A 26,869-nucleotide genomic window follows, 5' to 3' on the forward strand; every position below is an offset into this window, starting at 1 on the left:
AAAAAAAGGCTAAAGGAGTATATCACTATCAAGCCAGCAATGCAAGAAATGCTAAAGGTACTTGTAAAAAGAAGAAATAGAAAGAGAAGAAGGAACACAGGCACAAAAAATAAAAATGGATACAAACAAGTACCTAACAATAATAACCTTAAATGTAAGTGGACTAAATGCTCCAATCAAAAGACATCAAGTGGCTGAATGGATAAGAAAACATGACCCATAAATATGCTGTCTACAAGACACCCACCTCAGAACAAGGGACTCACACAGACTGAAAGTTAAGGGATGAAAAAATATCTTTAATGGAAATGAAAAAAAAAAAGCTGGGGTAGCAATACTTATATATGACAAAATATACCTCAAAGTGAAGGCCATAACAAGAAGAATAAGGAAGGCCAGTTCACAATTCTAAAGGGATCGATACAACAATAGGATATAACTCTGGTAACCATATATGCACCCAATGCAGGAACACCCAAATATATTAAAAAAAAAACTTCTGGAAGATATAAGGGAGAGATCAACAACAATACAATCATAGTAGGGGACTTTAATATCCCACTGACATCACTAGATAAATCCTCTAGACAAAAAATCAAAAAAGAAACAGCAATCCTAAATGACTCGCTAGATTAGAATGACTTAATAAACATCTTCAAAACATTTCACCCCAAAACTACAGAATATACATTCTTCTCAAGTGTACATGGTACATTTTCAAAGATAGACCACATATTGGGTCACCGGCAAAGCCCATCCAAATTCAAGAAGATTGAAATCATATCAAGCATCTTCTTAGACCATAATGTTATATTAGAAATCAACTACAGTAACAATCAAAAAAATTCAAACACTTGGAAGCTAAATAGTATGCTATTAAACAATGAGTGGGTTACCAAAGAGATCAAGGAATAAATAAAAACATCCTGGAAACAAATGACAATGAAAACAAAACAATCCAAAATCTATGGGACACAGTAAAAGTAGTTCTGAGAGGGAAATTCATTGCATTACTGGTATACCTCAAAAAACAAGAAACATTGGTAATCCTATATAATAAAAGTCTAATGTGCAAATTGTTCCAGCAGGAGTTCGAACGCTCACCATGACGTGTGCTCACCACTAGGGGGTGGTGCAGAACATGGCAGCACTGGCAGCGAGCAGCAGTGGAGGCGCTGTGGGCCCGATGGGCCCTGACAAGAGTAGGACGGCCATGGGATGATGGAGCAGGCAGGGCCAGGCCAAGGCAGGTGCGAGTGGGCACCCAGTCGCTCTGCCAATCACCCTGCAGACGGCGACCAGCAACGGCTGTGGGGGGCCCGGCCCAGACTGATCGCCCTGCAGACAGCAATCAACGGCAGTGGCAGGGGGCAGGGCAGGGCTGCTGCTTGTCTCACAGGCGCTGGTGGGGGTCCAGCCCCAATCTATCGCCCCGCAGGTGGGATGGTGGAGCAGGTGAGGAGGCGGTGCCAGGCCCAGACTGATCGCCCTGCAGACAGCAATCAACGGCAGCGGCGGGGGGCAGGGCAGGGCTGCTGCTTGTCTCACAGGCGCTGGTGGGGGCCCAGCCCCAATCTATCGCCCCGCAGGTGGGATGGCGGAGCAGGTGAGGAGGCGGTGCCAGGCCCAGACTGATCGCCCTGCAGACAGCAATCAACGGCAGCGGCGGGGGGCAGGGCAGGGCTGCTGCTTGTCTCACAGGCACTGGTGGGGACCCAGCCCCAATCTATCGCCCCGCAGGTGGGATGGTGGAGCAGGTGAGGAGGCGGTGCCAGGCCACAGCGAGGTGCCAGGAGGGGATGCAGGGCTGTGAGGCTGGGTGCGCAAATTGGGGCTGCGAGCCTGGGTGCGCGAGCTGGGGCCCGATCCTTGCAGGCCACCCCAGGGACTTCACCTGTGCACAATTTAATGCACTGGGCCTCTAGTAACTTATCTAACACTACAACTTAAAGAATTAGAAAGACTGCAACAAGAAAAGCCCAGAGTGAGCAGAAGGAATGAGATAATAAAGATCAGAGCAGAAATAAATGACACAGAGATTTAAAAAAAAAAACAATACAAAAGATCAGTGAAACCAAGAGCTGGTTCTTTGAAAAGATAAACAAGATTAATGAACCTCTAGTGAGGCTCACCATGAAGAGAGAGGACCCAAATTAACAAAATCAGAAATGAAAGAGGTGAAATAACAGACCCCACAGAAATACAAAGGATTATTAAAAAAATACTATGAACAACTCTGTTCCAACAAACTGGAAAACCTAGAAGGAATGGACATATTCCTAGAAAAATACAATCTTCCAAAACTCAATCAGGAACAATAAAAAAATCTGAATAGGCCAATAACTATGGACGAAATTGAAGCAGTAATAAAAACAAACAAATAAACAAAAACCCCTCCAAAAACCAAAGCCCTGGGCCAGATGGCTTCACAGGGGAGTTTTACCAAACATTCAAAGAAGAACTAAAACCTATCCTACTCAGCCTATTCAAAAAAATTCAAGAGGAAGGAACACTTCAAAGCTCTTTCTATGAAGCCAGCATTAACCTAATCCCAAAACCAGATAAAGACACTACAAAGAAAGAGAATTACAGGCCAATATCCCTGATGAACATAGATGCTAAAATCCTCAACAAAATTCTAGCAAATCGGGTCCAGCAATACATTAGAGAGATCATACACCATGACCAAGTGGGATTTATTCCAGGGATGCAGATGGTACAATACCTTCAAATCAATACATGTCATTGAAAGGATTAAAGAGAATAAAATGGGGCAGAGGAAACTTATTGTGCTTAGTGGATATCTTGCAGAAAGCTTGCAGCCTTGAGCTTGGCATAGCCTAGATAACCACTAGACATCTGGCAATAGGAGGAACCAAGGAGAGACTGGACCCTTACATCAGCAGAAACAGCTTGCAACCAGCAGAAGTTAATAAAAACCTGCCTCTCCCTTCAGTATCTGCTGATTCCTTTTTTGGACTCAGCCCACTTGCACCCAGGTGCCTGGAATAAAAGTTCTTTTGATACATTATGGCCTCATGTTATAAGCGAACCCCACCCATTCTGACCTTTCTGTGATATATCACATACACAAATTGAGAGATAAAAATCACATAGTCACATCAATTGATGCAGAAAAAGCATTTGACAAAATCCAGCACCCCTTTCTTGATAAAAACCCTCAGCAAAGTGGGAATAGAGGGATCATACCTCAATATAATAAAAGCCTTATATGACAAACCTACAGCCAACATCATACTCAATGGGCAAAAGCCAAAACTATTTCCCCTAAGAACAGGAACAAGACAGGGATGCCCACTCTCACCACTCCGATTCGACATAGTTCTGGAAGTGCTAGCCACAGCAATAAGACAAGAAGAAGAAATAACAGGCATCCAAATAGGAAAAGAAGTAAAACTGTCATTATTTGCAAATGACATATTGTACATAGAAAACCCTAAAGCAAGCATGTCAAACTCATGGCCCACAACGAATATTCTTGCAGCCTAGCCAATATAATGGTATGTTAGAAACGTTTTAATAAAAATTTCGTCACTTAATTGTTACAATACCGTTATGCATAATTATTAATAACGAACTACAACATTCACTAATCACTGATTACTATAATCATGTTGCATTCATTTCCCTTATGCGCCTTATGCACAGGCACACCATTTTTCTACACTAATAGTAGCGAGTATTTTAGCAGCCGATTGCCACGTCATTAGTCTTGTACTGACTTGTTTGGTGTGCGCAACAGGAAATATTTCGCTTTCGGAGAACAAGAAAAATAGGTTTATTTGCGTTATGCTTAATAATTCGGGCAGTTAGTCAGTGTCTCGTAAGTTAATGTTCAAGAAAGAATATTTTTATTAAAATGTTCTATTATTTAATGTAAACTATTACTCATTTATTTCATCCCTTTGTATTTAGCATGTCTATATCAAAATAAACCTACGTTTCTATGAAAATTGAAGCTTTTGGCCCTAACCGGTTTGGCTCAGTGGATAGAGCGTCGGCCTGCAGACTGGAAGGGTCCCAGGTTCAATTCCGGTCAAGGGCATGTACCTTGGTTGTTGGCACATCCCCAGAAGGGCGTGTGCAGGAGGCAGCTGATTGATGTTTCTCTATCATCGATGTTTCTAACTCTCTATCCCTCTCCCTTCCTCTCGGTAAAAATCAATAAAATATATTAAAAAAAGAAAAGAAAATTGAAGCTTTTGTTTTTTTGCGTCCCACATAAACTTAAACCCTGTTTATTTGGCCTGTTAGCCTTTGAGTTTGACATGCTTGCCCTAAAGACTCCATCAAAAAATTATTAGAATTAATGAATTCTGCAATGTAGCAGGATACAAAATTAACACCAGAAATCTATGGCTTTTTTATACACCAATAGTCAATTTATGGAAAGAGAAATTAAAAAAACAATCCCATTTACCATTTCAACAACAACAAAAAAAATTAAGATACCTAGAAGTAAACCTTTTGTATGCCATAAGTGTCTATAGATGCTTTAAAAAGTCATTTTCCATGAGAATTATCAACTGAAAATATTCAAGAACATCCTAATTGTAATATATTTATTTTTATAATATTCATTGCAAATTGATCTTTAAAATTAAATTAAAAATATCGTGGCATGTGGGGATGGTTTCCATTTTGGACGTGTGGCAGTTAACAGGTTAACTAAGGAGGTAAAAGACCTGTACTTGGAAAACTCTAAGACACTAGAAAAGGAGGTAGAGGAAGACATAAACAAATGGAAGAATATACTGTGTTCATGGTTTGGTAGAATCAGCATCTTTAAAATGTCCATACTACCCAAAGCAATCTATAGATTCAATGCACTCCCCATTAAAATATGAACAGCATACTTCAAAGACCTAGAACAAACTCTCCAAAAATTCATCTGGAATAAAAAAAGACCCTGAATAGCCACAGCAATCTTGAGAAAGAAGAATAAATTTGGAGGGATCACAATACTAGATGTCAAGCTGTATTACAAATCCACTGTTCTCAAAACTGCCTGGTACTGGCATAAGAACAGACATATAGACCAGTGGAACAGAACAGAGAACCCAGAAATCCACCCAAGCCATTATACTCAATTAATATTTGACAAAAGAGGCAAGAGCATACAATGGAATCAAGACAGTCTCTTCAACAAATGATGTTGGGAAAATTGGACAGATACATGCAAAAAAATGAAACTAGACCACCAACTTACACCATACACAAAAATGAACTCAAAATGGATAAAGGACTTAAAACATAAGACGAGAAACCATAAAAATCTTAGAAGAATCCATAAACAGCAAAATAGCAGACATTTGTTGTAGTTATATCTTTACCGATACAGCTCCTAGGGCAATGAAAACTAAGGAGAAAATAAACAAATGGGACTACATCAAAATAAAAAGCTTCTGCACAGCAAAAGAAACCATCAACAAAACAACAAGAAAGCCCACTGCATGGGAGAACATATTTGCCAATGTTATCTCTGATAAAGAGTTTAATCTCCAACATTTACAGGGAACTCATACAACTTAACAAAAGGAAGATAAACAATCCAATAAAAAAATGACCAAAGGACCTAAATAGACACTTTTTGAAAGAGGACATACTAGGAGATGTGAAGTGGTACTGTGGTTTTGATTTGCATTTCCTTAATGACTAATGATGCTGAACATTTTTTCATGTGCTTACTGGCTATTTGTATATCTCTGGAACATCTATTCAAATCTGCTGCCTATTTTTAACTTGACTTGTCTTTTTATTATTGAACTTGAGGCCCAGTGCATGAAATTCGTGCTCAGGGGCAGTGTGTGTCCCTCAGCCCAGCCTGTACCCTCTCCAATCTGGGATCCCTCTCACAATCCAGGACTGCTGGCTCCCAACCGCTCACCTGCCTGCCTGCCTGACTGCCCCTAACCACTTCTGCCTGCCAGCCTGATCACCCCCTAACCACTCCCCTGCCAGCCTGATCGACACCTAACTGCTCCCCTGCCGGCCCAATTGCCCCTAACTTGCCTCCCCTGCTGGCCTGGTCACCCCTATCTACCCTCCCTTGCTGGCCTGGTCACCCCCAACTGCCCTCTCCTGCTGGCCTGGTCACACCTAACTTCCCTCCCTTGCTGGCCTGGTTGCCCCTAACTGCCCTCCCCTGCTGGCTTGGTCGCACCCAACTGCCCTTCCCTGCAGGTCTGGTCCCCCGCAGCTGCCCTCCCTGCAGGCCTGGTTCCCCCGCAACTGTCCCCCGCTGCTGGCCTGATTGCCCACAACTGCCCTCCCCTGCTGGCCATCTTGTGGTGGCCATCTTTGACCACATGGGGGCGGCCATCTTGTGTGCTGGAGTGATGGTCAATTTGCATATTACCTCTTTATTATATAGGACTGTTAAAAGACTTAACTTTTGCCCTGGCTGGTTTGACTCAGTGGATAGAGCGTTGGCTAAGTGGATAGAGCAATTGAAGGGTCCCAGGTTTGATTCTGGTCAAGGGCACATGCCCAGGTTGCGAGCTCAATCTCTGGTAGGGGACATGCAGGAGGCAGCTGATCGATGACTCTCTCTCATCATTGATATTTCTCTCTCTCCCCCTCTCCTTCCCTCTCTGAAATCCATATAAATATATTTGAAAAAAAGACTTAACTTTTATTCTTAAACAAGACTGATACACAGTTGGATATTAAAGTAAACAATTGTTTGGGGGTTGAACCCAAAGAAAGCATACTGGTACAGGTAAAGTACCAAAGTAACCAGTAACCTATGCTAGTTTATATATTTTTTAAAGCTTTCTTTTAAAAATAAACAAACATATTTTTATTGATTTTTTTAAAGAGAGACTGGAAGGGTGAGGGAGGAGAAGGAGAGAGAGAGAAATAAAAGAAGAGAGAGAAACACTGATCATCAATTGGTTGCCTCCCTCATGCTGGGGACCGAACCCGCAACTTGGGTGTGTGCCCTGACCTGAGAATTGAACCAGTGACATTCTGGTGCACAGGATGGCACTCAACCAACTGAGCTACATTGGCCAGGAATAGTTACTTTAAAAAAAAAATCTCTGCCATTAAAAGAAAGAAGAAAGAACTCTGCCATTAGTGCCATTCCTCATATAAATTACTTTCCCAAGTTTCAAATCACACAGGAGGAAAAGAGACACAGCTCTAATCTTAGAGGATTCCATCTCTTTTAAACTCTCATTATATTTTCATCAGTATATTCCTATATAATAAACGCCTAATATGCTAAGTGTCCGGTCATCCAGTCATCCGTTCAACCAATCAAAGTGTAATATGCTAATGATATGCTAAAGATGCTCAATCACTCGCTATGATGTGCACTGACCACCATAGGGCAAATGCTCTGACCAGTAGGTTAGCTTCCTGCTGGGGTCTGGCCAATCGGGATAGAGTGAGAAGAGTCAGACATGCCCTGGAGCCCTCACCCGGGCCCTCCCCAGCTGGCCAATCTCCTGCGTCCCTCCCTGGCCCTGTTCGTGCACTGGTGGGGTCCTTCAGCCTGGCCTGCACCTTCTCACTATCCAGGACCCCTCAGGGGATGTCGGAGAGCTGGTTTCAGCCCAATCCCACAGGCCAGGCCGAGGGACCCCTCTGGTTGTAATGTAAAATCACTCAACAGTTCTGAGAATATCACTAATGACCAACCGCAAAGAGTTCCTTAACAAACAAATGCAGTACATAAAGACCATATACCCATCAACAGCAGATCACTAATTACAGACAGCCAGAAGGTAATGCTTATCCTACTGAAGAATATAAACTACAAATACCACTTCTACACCATTTCTCGGTGTTTTCATATATTTAATAATTTATTTTAGCTAGCATCTATCTCATCACATGCCTTTCTCTCTATTTAATCGTTAATTACTAAATATGTATCTCAAAATACTTATTCTTAAATATATCTTAATGTATCTAAATATATTTTCCTTGTCTATCAACATTTTCTGCTATTATTCTAATACTAGAGGCCCGGTGCACAGATTTGACCCAGCTTTTTGTCATTTCCATTGCCTGAACGATATTTTTCCAAGTCTGTGTGAGTCCCTTGTTCTGAGGTGGGTGTCTTGTAGACAGCATATATATGGGTCATGTTTTCTTATCCATTCAGCCACCCAATGTCTTTTGATTGGAGCATTTAGTCCATTTACATTTAAAGTTATTATTGTTAGGTATTTGTTTGTAGCCATTTTTATTTTTTGTGCCTGTGTTCCTTCTTCCCTTTTTATTTCTTCTTTTTACACCACATCTCTTTAGCATTTCTTGCATTGCTGGCTTGATAGTGATAAACTCCCTTAGCCTTTTTTTTTTGTCTGCAAAGCTCCTTATTTCCCCTTCAGTTTTGAATGACAGCCTTGCTGGATAGAGTATTCTTGGATTCAGACCCTTGCTTTACATCACTTTGTATACTTCCTTCCCTTCCTTTCTATCCTGATGTGTTTCTGTTGAGAAATCATTTGATAATCTAATGGGAGATCCCTTGTATATAACTTTCTGTCTCTCTTGCAGCCTTTAAGATTCTTCTTTGTTCTGAACGTTTGCCATCATAATTACGATGTGTCTTCGTGTGGGTCTTTTTGGGTTCATCTTGTTTGGGACTCTCTGTGCTTGTGTGACTTTTTTCTTCCCCAAACTATGGAAGTTTTCTGACATTATTTCTTCATATAGGTTTTCTAACCCTTGTTCCTCTTCTTGTCATCTGGCACCCCTATTATTCATATGTTGCTTCGTTTCATGTTGTCCCAAAGTTTCCTTAGGCTCTCTTTCTGTCTCTTAATTTTTCTTGCCAATTGCAGTTCAGTTTGTGTGTTTTGCTTCCCTGTCCTGTAATTCGCTAATTTGGTCCTCCACTTCTCCTACTCTACTGTTGAAGCTTCCATAGTGTTTTTTATTGTAGTTATATCACTCTTTATTTCCTCTTGATTCTTACATAAGTTGTTGATTTTCTCATCCATCCCATTTATGAACTGTATGACCCTTATTTTGAATTGTTTTTCTGACATTGCATGCCTCCGTTTCACTTAGCTCCTTTTCTAGTGATTCCTCCTTTTCTTTCCTTGGGGCGTTTCTTTGTCTCCGCTTTTTTGCTCTCACCAAAGGATCTAGGTGTCCAGTCGTGTGGGGGCTGCTTCTTGGGTGGCAGCAGCTACTCAGGCAGTGGCTGATCCTTGGGCAGTCATGGCAGCGGCTGCTCCTCAGTTGGCAGTGGCTCCTTGGGTGGGCGCTATTCTTGTGGCTGCTCGCAGTAGTGGGTGGGGTACTTATGATAAAAAAAGCTACCACTCCTTGGACTGGGGCAGGCTGCCACAATTTAATCAGCACTTACTGTGGGTCAGGCACTGTGTCAAGAACTATAGTTATGACAGTAACTGAAAAATAGGCACCTGACTTTTGATTGCTGTAGAGCATCAGGTGAGGCATGAGAAGGTAACCCTTGGAATTTTTCACCAAGAGGAGAAAAGGCTGGATTGTGTATCCCACTGAATCCTGTCCCAAATTGGTTGAAGGTTGCTTCTTAGGGAAGTAATTCTTGTCCTTGCAATACTCACCACCCATAAGCCAATCAAAATCTTGTGGCTTTCTTTTTTTAAAATATTTTTTATTGATTTCAGAGAGGAAGGGAGAGGGAGAGAGAGTTAGAAAAATCAATGATGAGAGAGAATCATTGATCGGCTGCCTCTTGCATGCCCCCTACTGGGGATCGAGCCCAGAACCGGGGTTTGTGCCCTTGATCGGAATCGAACCCAGGATCCTTTAGTACGCAGGCCAACACTCTATCCACTGAGCCAAACCAGCAAGAAGACTTCCTGTCTTCTTGAACCTGTAATCCTATTTGGAGATGAAAAGCACCACTTCCCAGCCAGCGAAGCAAAAAACCTGGGAGTCATACTGGATTCCTCTTATTCCTGAAGTAGTTGTTTCTTACTGCTGGGAACTATGCTATGTGCATGCGAGTGATAAAACACTCTCATCTCTGCCCTTAAAGAGTTTCAAATATAGTTTAAAACCTAGTTAAGAAGATAAACACGGAGTACTCTAAGAGCATGAAGGAGAAAAACTTATTTGGGGAATCATGAAAGGCTTCTTAGAAGAGAGAACATCAAAGCTGCATCTTAAAGAATAAGAATTGCCGGACCAAAGAAATGAGAAGGAGGCAGCAGAAAAGTGTAAATAAAATCACAGCGCCAAGCACTATCATAGTATATACAGGCAACTACAAATTCTTCAGTATTCCAAAGCATAAGATGAGGAATATAGAAAGATAAAGGTGGAGAAGTAGGAAAGGTCAAGCATGATGCCAATGCATGGAAAGCAAAAGGCCTATCTATAATAATAAAAGTGTAATATGCCAGTTAGACCGGACATCCTTCTGGACAAAGCCGGGGCTACGAGGGAAGCCCGGGTCCTGGGTGCCTGCCAGGGCTGGAGGGAAGCCCAGGTTCCAGATGCCGGAGGGAAGCCAGTGCCGGCAGCCGGGGGAAGGAAGGCCTACTCTTGCACGAATCTCTTGCATCGGGCCTCTAGTCTGGATATACAGGTGTACCGGTTAATAATGCGGATTTTTTTCAATAGATGGAGTTACACATATGTTGATATATATGTGATTTGATATGTATGCTATTTTGTTGTATTGACAGCAAACTTCAAAACTTCATATGTCAAATTTTCTGGAGGTATAAACATTATAGATATTTTTACACATAAAAATGTCGAATTTCATGCCAAAAAAAGAGCATTTGCGGGAAGTTTTAATTCATTACTTTATTTTGAAGAAAAGTACTGCTGAATACTTCGGGAAGCTTATGATGAACATGATCCATCTCAAGATACTTTTGAACGCTGGTTTAAATGCTTTAAAAGTGATGATTTCAATGCAAAAGACAAAGAACGTCCAGATCAACGGAAAAAGTTTGAAGACCAACAATTACAAGCATTATTGGATGAAGATGTGTGTCAAAAACAAAAACAATTTGCAGAAAGATTAAACAATTTGTGATCGTTTACAAGCAACGGGAAAGATTTTAAAGGAAGGAAAATGGGTGCCACATCAACTGAACGAAAGACAAATGGAAAACCAAAAAGTCATCAGTAAAATGTTGCTTCAACAGCATGAAAGTCTTTTTTGCATGGAATTGTGATTGGCCATGAAAAGTGGATTTATTTAGAGAATCCCAAATGCACAAAATCATGGGTCAACCATCAACATCGACTGCAAGACCAAATTGATTCAAAAAGAAGACAATGCTCTGTGTTTGGTGGGATCAGGAAGGTGTAGTGTATTATGAGCTTCTAAAACCAGGTGAAACCATTAATACTGATCACTAATGACAACCAATAATCAATCTGAACCACGCTTTGATCATGAAACGGCCAAAATGTGCCAGAGGACATGGCAAAGTAATTTTGCTTCATGATGACGCACCATCACACACTTCAAAACCAGTTAAAGACATGTTAAAAGATCTTGCCTGGGAAGTATTAACTCACCCACTGTATTCACCAGACCTTGCTCCTTCAGATTACCACTTGTTCCGATCGATGGCACATGCACTTTCTGAGCAGCACTTCAAAACATACGAAGAAGTGGAAAATTGGGTCTCTGAATGGTTTGCCTCAAAACAAGAAAAATTCTATTGGGACAGTATCCACAAATTACCTGAAAATGGGGGGGAAATGTGTAGCTAGCAATGGACATTACTTTGAATAAAGCACTTTTAATGTTTCTCTTGAAATTATCCTCTTTTCTTTTATTATAAAATCTGCCATTATTAACCAGTACACATAGTAAACAAGGATATACCTCTATCTCATAGAAGGTGTTTCCCTCTAATCTTGCTGCATCTGACAAAGATCTTTGTTCTACCAAAAAATAAACTCAACTCCCCCACACCCCCAAATATGACAACCCTTAGATTATCAATAACCCTTAGGACAGAAGAGATAAATCTAAGGCAGCAGCACCCAGCCATTAGAAAAAGACTAAGTTTGAATTTTATAAAAGAGCAGTACTACATTTGAAATCTATCTCTGAGTTTCTCACTCCTTCAGTTAAAAAGAAGGGGACAGCCCTGGCTAGTGTGGCTCAGTTGGTTGGAGAGTCATCCCATGCACCAGTAGGTCACAGGTTCGATTCCCCATCAAGGCACATACCTAGGTTGCAGGTTCCATCCCTGATCAGGCATATATGGGACGCAACCGATCAATATATGTCTCTCACATGGATGTTTCTCTCTCTCTCTTCCTCCTTCTCTAAAATCAATTTTTTAAAAAAAAAAAGCAAATAATAATAAAAAAAAAAGGCAAGAGGGTAAAGTCATACAATACTTAAAATAACAAGGGTAGGGCAAAAGTAGGTTTACAGTTGTGAGTATGCAAAAGTTTATTCTTCTATTATTATTGTACTAGACGCCTGGAGCACAAAATTTGTGCACGGGTGGGGGGGGGGGTCCCTCAGTCTGGCCTGCACCCTCTCCAATCTGGGACCCCTTGGGGAATGTCCGACTGCCGGTTTGTGCCCGCACTTTTAACAGATGACAGCTCCATTGTTGTTTCTTTCTTTTCATGCTTAAACCCATTGGAATTAGTAGGTATTCAAAGTGTGTATACATTTTTGGGGGACACCCTGTATATCTCCAGTCAGCAGTGAAAGGAACCAACGGTGGATTTGGAACCCCCAGACAGGGAACCTCGCTCACTCCCCGCATGTGTCCCCACTCCACTTTCCACCTTCACGGGCAGCAGGAGAATCAATGTTTTTTCTCATTAACTCGGAAAAGCACGTCCTGTCACCTGCTGCCCAGCAGGAGTGCACTAGGCCCCAAGTGAGTGAGGCTCAGTCAGGGCAGCCTTCGCTCATGGGTGCCGGCACCCAATGTGCACATTCCTCCTCTGCCGTCGCCCCAACTATCCCATCGTTTCACTGAGAGGATGGAACTCCTCGCCTCCTCTGGGTTCCTGATCTTGAACGCTGACCAAAGGCACCTCAGCGAGGGCTGTCAGCGCCCACCAGGTGTGTCTGTCCGCACCTGCTCCCGCCTCAGCACCTGCATTAGCCCCATGGAGGTGATCTCGTCGCTGCATTGGCCTCTGCAGGAACAGGGCATCATCACTCCGCCCTCTCACTGTCATCTCACAGGCGCCCACCCCCAGCACTCAGAACACCCAGACACTCTCCAAAGGACGTGAGCGTGCTGGAGGGGCCGAGCGCAAGTCCTGTGGGGGACGAAGGCATGCTGGGATTGATGGAAGTGCGGCGGAGGGGCGGGGGCAAACTTGCGTGCACCATAGTCTGGGACTGTTGCAGGCTCGCCTGGGTGACAGCGCGCTGGGGGACATTCGCATGCCAGGTGAGGAAGAAGAGAATGTGTGCACCGGAGGCCTGCGGCTACGCAGATCCGCAAACCCCCATGGTGCGGCCAGGAGGATGTCAGTTTGGCCTGCCACAGTGGCTGTCCCTGTGATCGTGCACCTTCTGGGCCAGGAGGCGGGACTTGCGCAGCCACTTCTTGGTGCTGATGGCCAGCAGGCGCTACTTCAGCTCGGCCCACAGGCTCTGCTTGGCGCACTCACGGCTGCCACCATTGCCATGTGGGGATTACAGGCCGCCCTCCGCAGGCCTGCCTCCCCCACCCAGAAGCTCTCCGCAGCCCAAAGGCTCTCCGCACTCTGCCCACAGGCCTGGAGTGGCTGGGGCGGGGCCCACCCCCCAGCCGCTCTGCGCCTCTGCGCTGCCCACAGGCCCTCTGCATGCGGAGTTGGGTGGAACAACTGTGTCATCGCCGTGGCAATGACTCAAGTGTCCGGGCCTGGCTGCCTCCATCTTTGTTGTGAAGTGAACCTCAATTTGCATATTCCCTCCTTATTGGCTGTGGGTGATGCCATCTTGGTCATGGAGTGATGGTCAATTTGCATATTCCCTCTTCATAAGATAGGATTATTTCCCATACGGACAACTGTAAACCTACTTTTCAAAAAAAATATTTTTATTGATGTCAGAGAGGAAGGGAGAGGGAGAGATCAATGATGAGAGAGAATTATAGATTGGTTGCCTCCTGTACTCCCCGCTACTGGGGATCAAGCCCACAACCCAAGGATGTGCCCTGACATAGAATCAAACACTGACTGCCTGGTTCCTAGGTCAATGCTCAACCACTGAGCCACACAAGCCAGGCAACTATAAAACTACTTTTGCCCCACTCTTTATATTATTTCTTCTTGAGCACATTGAATATTTTCCTAAGAAACCAAATATAAACATTTTTAAGTGGCTGCATTACAGTGAATGGTGTTAGAAGAGGTAAAGCCAATATTTCCTTTCTACTCCCTACAGCTATCATTTAGCCCAAATTTGTCTTGACCTTGTATTAGGTACCCCACATCAGAGGGAAGGCTTATCTTGGTGAGGTTGCTCACTGTCCCCTCTAAGTGCTATACTAAATTTCTTATTCATGTAGACACTGGTGTTAACATTGTGGGAGACAAAAAATGTCCTGCAAATATAACAAAAGGTATAAACTTCTTCCTTAAAACTGTGTATTCAGCCCTAACCAGTTTGGCTCAGTGGATAGAGTGTCGGCCTGCAGACTGAAGGGTCCCAGGTTCGATTCTGGTCAAGGGCATGTACCTTGGTTGTGGGCACATCCCCAGTGGGGAGTGTGCAGGAGGCAGCTGAATCGATGTTTCTCTCTCATCGATGTTTTTATCTCTCTATCCCTCTCCCTTCTTCCTCTCTGTAAAAAATCAATAAAATATATTTTTTTAAAAAAAACCTGTGTAGGGGAATAATGGCGGCGGAATAGACAGACGTGTTCCGAGCCTTGTCCCGGAGCAGAAAGAAAGAACAGCTGAGGGTCGCACAAGGAGTGTTTGTTGGTTGGCTGGTTGGGAGACAGCTGAATTCCAGAAGGAGGTGGGGGACTGCTGAACGGGGTTCCCCTGACCTGGCAGCACCAACTGTGGCTGGGTCCCCTCCCGGAGCTGCGGGGTTGGACGCGGAGTCTGCGCCATCTTGATCCGGAAAGTGGAGCTTATCTGAAGCCTGAGAATCCACAACGGCGGCACCCCAGGAACAGCTGCGAGCCCCAGAACAACGCTCCCCAACTGGCGCAAGCACACGGGTTCAGAGGAGCTCTACACTCCACCACGGAAAGGTCAGATTTCGCCTGGGATAAGGTGAGGTCTCTGGTCCCGGCGGGAGAGAGGAACGCGCGTTTTGCGGGAGCTGGAGGACCAGGGAAGTTTGTGCCTAGAAAAATCCGTGGCTGTAGGGGCTGGCGTGATCTGTGATTGTGGAAAGGGGTCCTCAGAGCTGCTAAGAGAAGGGCACTCTAAAAAGCAACCCATTTTGATCTGAAGTGCAGGGACACCCTAAGAATTTCAGGCAGTCCAGACTTACGCGCAGCCCCTGCGTTCCCTGGGTGCCTGGGCTTACGCGGAGTCCCGGAGTACGCACAACTGGGCTTTTTCCTCTTGAAATTCTTGCTTCTGATTACTAAGCCCAATACATAGGATCACCCAGTTGGGGACACCCTGGGAGACTGCAGGGGAAGGTTGTTTTTCTGGAACCTGGGGATCGGAGCGGGGAGTGACCATCAGAGAGTCAGCTCTGAGGCAGACCACTCCCACAGGCCAGTGACGAGTGCCACAGGGAAAGAAGGCTCTAACACTGCCTAGAGAGGCCATAGATAGACCCGGAAGTTAATCCAGAAACACTGCCACCCAGGGGCTGAATCACAAATCGACTCTTGTGTAATCAAAAATAAAGGAATACGAGAAATTAAAGACACAGCGCCTGCTTAAAATCAGGACTGGCTTACAACACCGAAGAGCAGTGGATCGCAGGGAACTGCAATACTGTCTGGACTGAGAAACAGGCGGGCCAAACAGAAAAACAGAGGAAGTGAATGACCTTCACTACTTCACATTTTATTTTTACCTTTTATTTTTTTTAATTTTTTTTTATTTTCATTTTTTGCATCTTTTAATCAAGAAACTTTTTTTTTCTTTTTTCATCACTTGATTTTACCTTTTTAATGATTACATTTTTATTTTCAATCCGTATTATTACTACTGCTATTTTATCTTTTTTTTTTTTTTAAAGTGTCATTTTATTTTCTCTTCATTTTATTTTGGGATTAGGGTTCTACATTCTATTTTTATCTTTCCTTTAGCATCGTTTTACTCTATCTCAACTCTACCTTTAGGCCATCACTCTCTTCCTAACCTCCCCCTTTTCAGTGTCCTGTTTATATTACCCTTTTACTGCTTTAGATTTTCCCTATTCTTTCTGTTTACCCCTTGTTAAAATTTCACCCTACTTACATATCTAATCTCCAATCCTCTGCTCCAAGTCCACATACACCTCTCCCTTCGCTGTCTGAGCTATCCATAAACTTGTCCTTCTCTCTGTCCTTTTGTTGTTGTTTGCTTGAATGTAGATTATATCCAATTTTTATGCTTTTTTGTGAGATTGTTTTGCTTATTCTTCTTTTGTTTATTTTTTTGTTTGTTTTGTGCTTCAGCTTTCCCTTGCCTCACTCCATATTAGTTGGTGTGGTAGTTTGTACTAATCCCCAGGCACTTGTTGCTGGCATTTGCTGGGATTAGTGATTGTTCTATTGGAGTTTTATCCCCAATATATATAGTCTGTTCCCCTTTCTCTCTTAGTCACTTTCTTATCTCTCTTACTTTTTTTTTTCTTTCTCTTTACTTTCCCTTTTCCCAATTTCATTTTCTCACTCCTTTTTTCTTTTTTTCTTTCTTTCTTTCTTTCCTTTTTCCTCTTCTTCTTTCTCTCCTATCACCTAATTTGCCTTTCTCTGGTGGTCACCTTTATTGGAGGTTATTAATATCGTGAATACATTCCTGTTCAGTGCCTTGTGAGTTGTACCTGGTAGTGCTGTATTTTGTGCCTTTAAATCAACCCAGGAGAGAGAGAACTACATAACCAGACACCCAGAGAAGAGAGACCATGGGGAGACAAAGAAGCAGTCCGCATATGAAAGAAAAGCAGGCATCACCAGAAAAGGAAGTAAACGAAATGGAGGCAAGCAACCTTCCAGAAAAAGAATTCAGAGAAATGGTCATAAGGTGGCTGAAAAGAATGGAAGACAAATTCGACAATATGAGCAAGAACCAAGAGGAAATGAAGAAGAACCAAGAAGAAATGAAAAATTACATCGCTGCTGTAAAGAACTCAATAGAAAGCATCAAGAGTAGACTAGAAGAAGCAGAGGACCGCATCAGTGAGCTAGAGGACAAGATGGAAAAAAATACCCAAGAAAAGCAACTTCTAGAAAAAAAAATTAAAAGGCAGGAGGAGAGTCTAAGGGAACTTTGGGACAACACGAAACAAAACAACATCCGCATAATAGGGGTTCCAGAAGGAAAGGAAGCTGAGCAAGGAATAGAAAACCTCTTTGAAGAAATAATGACAGAAAATTTCCCAGATATAGGGAAGAAAAAACACACACAAATCCAAGAAGCTCACAGAGTCCCAAGCAAAATGAACACCAAAAGACCGACACCAAGGCACATTATAATTAATTTGGCAAACACCAATGACAAAGTAAGAATCTTAAAAGCAGCAAGAGAGAGACAGAAAGTTACATACAAAGGAACCCCCATCAGACTAGCAACTGATTTCTCAACAGAAACTCATCAGGCCAGAAGGGAATGGAATGAAATATACAAAGTCATGCAAAGGAAGGGTCTGAATCCAAGAATACTGTACCCAGCAAGGCTGTCAATCAAAATTGAAGGTGAAATCAGGAGCTTCACAGACAAAAAAGGACTAAGGGAATTTATTACCACCAAACCAGCAATGCAAGAAATGCTAAAGGGTCTGCTGTAAAAAAAAAAAAGAAAGAAAGAAAGAAAGAAACAGGAAGCGAAGAAGTAACACAAGGGTAAAGAATAGGAATGGCGACAAATAAGTACCTATCAATAATAACTTTAAATGTAAATGGATTAAATGCCCCAATCAAAAGACATAGGGTAACGGATTGGATAAGAAAACACGACCCATATATCTGCTGTCTACAAGAAACCCACCTCAGAAAAAAAGACGCACACAGACTGAGGGTGAGGGGATGGAAAAAGGTTTTCCAGGCAAATGGAACTGAAAAAAAAGCTGGGGTAGCAATACTTATTTCTGACAAATTAGATCTCAAACTGAAGGACATAACAAGAGATAAGGAAGGCCATTTCATAATACTAAAGGGAGCAATCCAACAAGAAGAAATAACTCTGGTAAACATATATGCACCCAATACAGGAGCACCCAAATACATAAAAAAACTCCTGGAGGATATCAAGGGAGAGATTGACAGCAATACAATCATAGTAGGGGACTTTAATACTCCACTATCACCATTGGACAAATCCTCTAAACAAAACATCAGCAAAGAAACATCAATCCTAAATGACTCACTAGACCAGATGGAATTAATTGACATCTTCAGAACATTTCACCCCAAAGCCACAGAATATACATTCTTCTCAAGTGCACATGGGTCATTTTCAAAGATAGACCATATGTTGGGACATAGGCAAAGTCTCTTCAAATTCAAGAAGATAGAAATCATATCAAGCATCTTCTCAGACCACAGTGGCATAAAACTGGAAATCAACTACAATAAAAACAACCCAAAGAAATCAAACACATGGAGACTAAACAGCATGCTATTAAACCATGACTGGGTTACCAGAGAGATCAAAGAAGAAATAAAAAACATCATGACAACAAATGACAATGAAAACACTACAATCCAAAATCTATGGGACACATCGAAAGCAGTCCTGAGAGGGAAGTTCATAGCTCTACAAGCCTACTGCAAAAAACAAGAAACAGGGGTAATAAATTACCTAACCCAACAACTCAAAGAGTTAGAAAAAGAGCAACAAGAAAAGCCCAGTGTAAGCAGAAGGAAGGAAATAATAAAGATCAGAGCACAGATAAACGACATAGAGACCAAAGAAACAATACAAAAGATCAACAAAACCAAGAGCTGGTTCTTTGAAAGGATAAACAAGATTGATGAACCTCTAGCCAGGCTCACCAAGAAGCAAAGAGAGAGGACCCAAATAAACAAGATCAGAAATGAAAGAGGTGAAATAACAACAGATCCCGCCGAAATACAAAGGATTGTTAAAAAATACTACGAACAACTCTATTCCAACAAACTGGACAACCTGGAGGAAATGGACATATTCCTAGAAAAATATAACCTTCCAAAACTCAATCAGGAAGAATCTAAACAGCTCAACATGCCAGTAACTATGGAAGAAATTGAAGCAGTCATCAAAGAGCTTCCAGCAAACAAAAGCCCGGGGCCAGACGGCTTCACAGGAGAGTTCTACCAAACATTCAAGGAAGAACTAAAACCTATCCTCCTCAGACTATTCCAAAAAATTCAAGAGGAAGGAACACTTCCAAGCTCCTTCTATGAAGCCAGCATCACCCTAATACCAAAACCAGATAAAGACAACACAATGAAGGAGAATTACAGGCCAATATCCCTCATGAATGTAGATGCCAAAATCCTCAATAAAATTCTAGCAAATAGGATCCAGCAGTACATCAGAAAGATCATACACCATGACCAAGTAGGATTTATCCCAGGAATGCAAGGATGGTTCAATATCCGCAAATCAATAAATGTGATACATCACATAAACAAATTGAGAGATAAAAATCACATAGTCATATCAATAGATGCAGAAAAAGCATTTGACAAAATCCAACACCCTTTCTTGATAAAAACTCTCAACAAGGTGGGAATAGAAGGATCATACCTCAACATAATAAAAGCTATATATGATAAACCCACAGCTAACATCATACTCAATGGGCAAAAACTAAAACCATTTCCCCTAAGAACAGGAACAAGACAGGGATGCCCACTCTCACCACTCCTGTTTGACATAGTACTGGAAGTATTAGCCACTGCAATTAGACAAGAAGAAGAAATAAAAGGCATCCAAATTGGAAAAGAAGAAGTAAAGCTGTCCTTATTTGCAGATGACATGATATTGTACATAAAAAACCCGAAAGACTCCATCAAAAAACTAACAGACTTAATAAATGAATTCGGCAATGTAGCAGGATACAAAATTAACACCAAGAAATCTATGGCATTTCTATACACCAACAATGAACTTACAGAAAGAGAGACTAAAAAAGCAATCCCATTTACCATCGCACCAAAAAAATTAAGATACTTAGGAATAAACCTAACCAAGGAGGTAAAAGACCTATATGCGGAAAACTACAGGACACTGAAAAAAGAGATAGAGGAAGATGTAAACAGATGGAAGAACATACCATGTTCATGGATTGGTAGAATCAACATCATTAAAATGTCCATACTACCCAAAGCAATCTATAGATTCAATGCACTCCCCATTAAAATACCAACGGCGTATTTCACAGACCTAGAAAGAACTCTCCAAAAATTCATCTGGAATAAAAAAAGACCCCGAATAGCCACAGCAATCCTGAGAAAGAAGAATAAAGTAGGAGGGATCTCAATACCAGATTTCAAGCTGTATTACAAAGCCACTGTCATCAAAACAGCCTGGTACTGGCACAAGAACAGACATATAGATCAATGGAACAGAATAGAGAATCCAGATATCGACCCAAACCAATATGCGCATTTAATATTTGACAAAGGAGGCATGAGCATACAATGGAGTCAAGACAGTCTCTTTAATAAATGGTGTTGGGAAAATTGGACAGATACATGCAAAAAAATGAAACTAGATCACCAACTTACACCATACACAAAAATAAACTCAAAATGGGTACAGGACTTAAATATAAGACGGGAAACCATAAAAATACTAGAGGAATCCACAGGCAGCAAAATCTCAGACATATGCCAAAAGAACTTTTTCAGTGATACTGCCCCTAGGGCAATGGAAGCCAAAGAGAAAATAAACAAATGGGACTACATCAAAATAAAAAGCTTTTGCACAGCAAAAGAAACCATCAACAAAACAACAAGAAACCCCACTGTATGGGAGAACATATTTGCAAATGGTATCACTGATAAAGGTTTAATTTCCAACATCTACAGGCAGCTTATACAACTTAATAAAAGGAAGATAAAGGATCCAATAAAAAAATGGGCAACGGACCTAAATAGAATCTTTTCGAAAGAAGACAGAAGGAAGGCCAAGAGACACATGAAAACATGCTCAAAGTCACTAATTATCCGAGAGATGCAAATCAAAACAACAATGCGATACCATCTCACACCTTTCAGAATGGCTATCATCAACAAATCAACAAACGACAAGTGTTGGCGAGGATGCGGAGAAAAAGGAACCCTCGTGCACTGCTGGTGGGAATGCAGACTGGTGCAGCCACTGTGGAGAACAGTATGGAGTTTCCTCAAAAAACTGAAAATGGAACTCCCATTTGACCCAGTAATCCCACTCCTAGGAATATATCCTAAGAAACCAGAAACACCAATCAGAAAGGATATATGCACCCCTATGTTCATAGCAGCACAATTTACAATAGCTAAGATTTGGAAACAGCCTAGGTGCCCATCAGCAGATGACTGGATCAGAAAACTATGGTACATCTACACAATGGAATACTATGCTGCCGTAAAAAAGAAGGAATTACTACCATTTGTAGGCACTTGGATGGAATTAGAGAACATTATGCTAAGTGAAATAAGCCAGTCAATGAAAGAAAAATACCACATGATCCCACTCATTTGGGGATAATGAAAAACATTATAAACTGATGAACAAAAAGATAGTTACAGAGGCAGTAAAGCATCAAACAGACTGTCAAATTACAGTGGTAAGATTAGGGAGAGGTGGGGGAAATAAGAGATCAACTGAAGGACTTATATGCATGTATATAAGAGTAACCAACGGATGCAAAACATTGGGGGGTGAGGGCATGTATGGGAGTGGGGTGGGGGTGGGGGGCAATGGTAAGATATGTACACATATAATACCTTAATAAAAATTTGAAAAGAAAAAAAAAAAAACCTGTGTATTCATACAAAGCAGCATACCATTTTATTTTTTTAAAATATATTTTATTGATTTTTTTACAGAGAGGAAGGGAGAGGGATAGAGAGAAACATCGATGAGAAAGAGACATCGATCAGCTGCCTCCTGCACACCCCCTACTGGGGATGTGCCCGCAACCAAGGTACATGCCCTTGACCAGAATCGAACCTGGGACCCTTCAGTCCGCAGGCCGACGCTCTATCCACTGAGCCAAACTGGTTAGGGCCAGCATACCATTTTAGGTGAAATTTCAGATTCCCTGAAACATATCCAGGGATCCTAATTAAGACTCCCCATCTGGATCTATCAGGGTCTGGCTTAAATTCCATCTCCTGTGGAATAAATCCAACCACTCTTTTTTCTCCTGAACTTAAAGCTATGAGTACAGGCCACATAAAGTATTATAATTATACATTTGTACCATACTCTCAGTAATTTTTCCCTAAGTATTAGTAATCTCCCCAACTACATTAAAAATAGCTCAAGGGAAGAAGAAATGATTTACACTTTTTTGTTATCCCCCTTGTAATGCCCAATGTACGGCAAGCAAATAGGAGTGCTCAACAAATGTTTGAATGACAGGAAAATTGGTCCCATCTTTGGATATAAAAGAAGTTCTGCATATAAAAGAAGCTCTGGGTATAAAACACCCACTGTTTTTATTTTCTCAGGCAGTGATAGTTACAGCTCTTTTTCATTTCTATACCTCTACACATATGGACTATATTTCAATCAGGGACCAGGGGTGGGAATTTCTGTCTATATAAGCCAACTCCCCTACTGGAGAGTACACTTTCCCTTTCCATTGAAGCCTGAAGATTGCATTTCCCTGGCTAAACTTAAATACCAAAGATGTGCCCCTAGAGCAGGCATCCTCAAACTATGGCCCGCGGGCCACATGCAGCCCGCCGAGGACATTTATTCGGCCCGCCGGGTGCCGCTGCCTGTCCTGCTTAGCAGCCGACTTGTCCCGGACCCGCACTGCGCATAGGAATTTGTTCATAGTTTTTTTTTTTTTTTTAAACTATAGTCCGGCCCTCCAACTATCTGAGGGACAGTGAACTGGCCCCCTGTTTAAAAAGTTTGAGGACCCCTGCCCTAGAGCACAGCAAAGCAGACCAGAACAGGCTACAGCAGACAGGCACAGAATGGAGCAGAGCAGAACTGTTTAGTTGGAGAGGGGCCTGGCCACAGGGCTGCCTCATAGCCATACTGTGTTCACAGCTGTGCTGTAATCACAATTGAGGTGTATTGCACTGAGTAAAGTTTTCTTCTTCACTGCACTCCAAATTGGAGATTTCTGTTGGTGCTGAATTGGTGCCAACAACCATTGGTTGACACTTTCTTATATCCCCTACTAACTATAAGTTCTCTAAGGGAGAATCATAGTATTCCAACTAGTCTGTGCCCTAATTGTGCTGCAAGGCAAATAAGTCACAATTAAAAGTCAAAGGAAATTTCAATCAGACTTAAGAAGAGGGAAAAAATTGTTACAGACATACGTGAAATGTATTATTTTTAAAAAACACTGTTATATCATTATTTTTGTGCGACAGAGAAGTTAGTCTTATACTGTTGTAATTAGCTAGTTAATAGAAAAAAGGCAAAGAAGGGCCAGACATTATAGCCATGTCATTTGGGCAGCTTCACCAGGAAACTGCCATTTCACACTCCATAGGGATCTAACAAAGTGAACACAGACTCATGCCAGTAAAATTGGGGTGACATAGGAAAGGTACTTTCCTGTCAATCACACCTGGGGACAGAGATGGTTGGTCAGGATGGGCATGACCATTGCAAGCGCACAAACATTTGGGACGATATAATCCCCAGTGGTCAGCAAACTCATTAGTCAACAGAGCCAAACATCAACAGTACAACGATTGAAATTTCTTTTGAGAGCCAAATTTTTTAAACTTAAACTTCTTCTAACGCCACTTCTTCAAAATAGACTTGCCCAGGCCATGGTATTTTGTGGAAGAGCCACACTCAAGGGGCCAAAGAGCCGCATGTGGCTCGTGAGCCGCAGTTTGCCGACCACGGCCCTAAACAAAGTTCACTCACTTATTGCTCCTTGCTCTTAAGACCCTTGTTGCTCCGTTCACACCCTTGGTTCTCTTGCATTGGCCTGTATGGCCCACAGACATGTGGATGGACCCCACACACAATGGATTAATGAACTGCAGCGGAAAATACAAAATAAGATAGCCTGATGCTGGATGGACCCAGCTCCAACATGGAAAAGAAACTCTAGACAATGGCTCTGCTTTTAGCTCCACTAAAACCCCAACTATACTTCTATGACTGGACTAAGAAAAATAGAACTTTGGAAACCCAAGGTATAATTCCATGGAAATAAAGCTTTCTACTATATCACATCTCCTCTGTGAGTCTCAGAAAATTCTTTTTCAGGATATGGCAAAAAGTCCACCCCCAGCAGCAACCAGGGGGCATGGGGACAGGGGCGACAAGGCCCTCTCCTCTCCTATAACATTCCCATTTGTAGTTGATGAAACTGAGGCTCAGGGAATTTAAATAAATTTGCCCAAAACACAGGGCTAATACAGTATTTGGTAGAGCAAGGGCCACTAAAAAATCTTGTAACTTCTAATCCTGTTCTCAAGTCACTCTCTCTAGTAGAGTGAAAAAAAAAATAAAGTGAAAAGACAAATACCTTTATCTTGTAATTCCAGTATCAGTATAAACAATAAAACAAAATTACACTCCAAAAATGAAGATCTGGGGCGAGGGTAGGCTGCGGCATGGTGGAATGTAGTGTCACTCCAGTTCCATGGCAGCTCCTCAGCGGCCTGCCACTGCCATTGCCACCACCATTGCTGCTGCCACCGCTGCCAACACCACCACCTACACTCCTCCCAGACAAAGAGAGATTTAACCAGGCAAAAAAGGCAAGTGAAACCTGCCGTAGAGGAAGGCTTTTGGGATTGTAGCATCTGCACCTTCAGAAACAGTGTAGAAGCCTTTATAAATGCCGCATCTGTGATGTGAGAAAAGGCACCTCCATCAGAAAACCTCCAATCAATTCTCAGCTGGTGGCACAAGAGGCATAGCAGTATGCCATCCACTACCCCCGAAAAAGAAGAAAGTTGAAAAGCAAGAAAGAGAAACCTGAAAAAGATAAGAAAATTAGTCTTAGTGTTGAAACTGGACAACCAATGTGTCTGGCTGCCTGTCACTACTTGAGCCAATTAAGCAGAGAGGGTTGAATCATATATGAGCATTTATTCTAATAATGCTGGCAGTATGGGGAGAACAGCAGGTCATCCACAAAAAAAATCTGCTCTACCCCTCCCCATAAGCCAGCTGCTTAAATTGGGTAGAAGGACAAAGATCACATGGGAAAGAAAGAATTATAGGCATGGGAAAGTAGGCAAGGTATAATAGTTACAGATTACAGGCAATGCAGGCTGAGAGCAGGGGTCCCAGAAGGCAGGCTTCTCCGGGTACCTCTGGGACCAGGTTACATGCAACAAGGTTGTTAATCTAGGCAGTTCTTAAAAAACAGGATGGACTGCATTCCGATGTTAGCTCCATGTCATAAGCCCTAGGACCTAGGGCATACAACTCTCAGCCAGGTCAGAATGTGCTTTCTCTAATCAGAACAGAACAATCCAGTTACCAGAGCATGATAATATTTCTTGTAATTATAACTAGTTCCCAATATTCTATTTCTGGCCTTAACAGTATTACCAAGCAAAATAACAACAATAAAACAAAACCAAAGTCTATTGAAAGATTCTCCTAGAGAAGCAAACAGTTTGCAGTCTAGAAAATGCTACAAAGACATGGTAAATTGCATCACACCTCAAGGCCCCAACTAAAGCACATGGACAGGAGCACTGCACAGCAGTTGGCAGTAACTGTGGGCAACATCACTGTTAGGTCCAGGCAGGGGGGAAGTCCAGAGCCATGCATGCATCTGCAAGGTAGATGGTGACAGAGATAACTGGCGCCTTCCTAGACCCCTAGCCCGAGGCGGAATTCCACACCTCTCATGCCCTCCACCCTCCCCACACAAAACAGCTGTATAAAAGAAGTACCGATGCCCCCTTTTGGCGCGAACTTCCCTGGCCCACCCTTGGACCAGCGAATTTCGCCCGGGAGCGTGAGATTAAAACCTCCCCCTTTTTAATCGCCTGGACTCTCTGTGTTTTGTCTCCTGCATCGCAAACCTCTCAATCACCATCTTACCACAGACTTTAAAGAAAAGACTTGCTACTCCTCAACATCCTAATCCACAGTGACCTCCATGGCAGGGTCAGAAAAGCAGAACCACGGCAGATGGGGGTTGGAGAGTACAGACAAGGGCTCCTCCCCTCTAATGCAGTAAATGATGAATCTTTCTGAGATAGCACATGGAATTGTAAAAACCATGAATCTGGGTATGAAATTCACTCCTCCACCTACCCATACTGCTTGCACCCCTGGAGAACCTTCTGTGGACACAGACCTGTTGGTGATGCTGTTAGGGGCAGAAACAGAATATTGGAAACTAGCTATAATTATAAAAAATATTAATCATGCTCTGTTAACGGTGACTGTTCTGTTCTGATTAGAGAAAGCAGAAGACTAACCTGGCTGAGGACTGTACACCTGGAACATGGGAGCTAACATCAGAATGCAGTCCACGCTGCTTTTCCAAGAACTGCCTAGATCAGTGGTCGGCAAACTCATTAGTTAACAGAGCCAAATATCAACAGTACAACGATCAAAATTTCTTTTGAGAGCCAAATTTTTTAAACTTAAACTATATAGGTAGGTACATTTTTATTAACTTAATTAG

General features: G+C 42.3%; 1 protein-coding gene and 1 pseudogene across 12 annotated transcripts in view; one reads left to right on the top strand and one right to left on the bottom strand.

The window, feature by feature from the left end:
• Nucleotides 1-26,869, bottom strand: part of BCL2L13 (BCL2 like 13) — a 304,446-nt gene that overhangs the window by 48,862 nt on the left and 228,715 nt on the right. The window lies entirely within an intron of this gene.
• On the top strand, nucleotides 1,595-26,659 carry LOC308243298 (RING1 and YY1-binding protein-like; annotated as a pseudogene). Its single transcript has 4 exons — nucleotides 1,595-1,606; nucleotides 24,946-25,130; nucleotides 25,856-26,012; nucleotides 26,643-26,659. The product of its transcript is annotated as an RING1 and YY1-binding protein-like (transcript).

Source organism: Plecotus auritus (assembly GCF_963455305.1).
Source record: "Plecotus auritus genome assembly, chromosome: 3".
Lineage (NCBI taxonomy): Eukaryota > Metazoa > Chordata > Mammalia > Chiroptera > Vespertilionidae > Plecotus > Plecotus auritus.